This window comes from Diaphorina citri, unplaced genomic scaffold (genome assembly GCF_000475195.1).
Source record: "Diaphorina citri unplaced genomic scaffold, Diaci psyllid genome assembly version 1.1 scaffold26638, whole genome shotgun sequence".
In the NCBI taxonomy this organism is placed as follows: domain Eukaryota; kingdom Metazoa; phylum Arthropoda; class Insecta; order Hemiptera; family Psyllidae; genus Diaphorina; species Diaphorina citri.
The window spans coordinates 1-742 of NW_007403976.1; the positions used below are offsets into that span (position 1 = coordinate 1).

The following is a 742-nucleotide window of genomic DNA, read 5'->3' on the forward strand; positions in this document are numbered from 1 at the left end:
GAACCAATGAGATCAACTTCTCTAGTGTGTATGGGACACGAGGTGAGTGGATACCAACCACGGGCAACGTTACTTAACTTGAGTGATTTAACTTCTCCACTGTGTATGAGACTCGAGGTGAGTGTAGTGGTCAAGATGCTCGCCTGGTAGTCAGGAGGTTGATCCTAAGGAGATTTTTGATCTACATTTTATGAAAAACCTCTCTGCAAAGTTTGATTAAATTGGGCCGAAAACCAAAGTCTTGAGAAGAGTGAACATTTTTGAGCTTTTTCAAAACATAAGGTCTTGAATAGCGGCCGAGCCGTACATTTCTCGAGATTGGTCCCAATGAGACTTTTGATCTATATTTTGCAAAGAACCTTTTTTTTACTTCCAGGTAATTCGACGCGTGAGTATAAGCTCGTTTCGTGTGGCAATGACGATAATCTACATTGGCCAGTCTTCAAGGTCACACGTCTCTGATAAATGTTTTCAAGGTCACACGTCTCTGACAAATGTTTTCAAGGTCACACGTCGACTGATAAATGTTTTCAAGGTCACACGTCTCTGATAAATGTCTTCAAGGTCACACGTATCTGATAAATGTTTTCCTTTTTTTCCCCCACTTTCAGATAACTCGACGCGGGAGTACAAGCTCGTTTCGTGCGGCAATGACGACAATCTCCTCAAGCTGTGGATCCTGTCCTATGACCTTGCCAGAGGTCGAGTATCTCTCTCCCCATTGGCCAGTCTTCAAGGTCAC

At 43.3% G+C, this 742-nt stretch overlaps 1 long non-coding RNA gene across 1 annotated transcript; it reads left to right on the forward strand.

The window, feature by feature from the left end:
• Positions 1-729, forward strand: LOC113473364. Its single transcript, XR_003395353.1, has 2 exons — positions 1-42; positions 612-729. It is a non-coding gene; the product is annotated as an uncharacterized LOC113473364 (long non-coding RNA).
• The last annotated feature ends 13 nt before the right edge of the window (positions 730-742 follow it).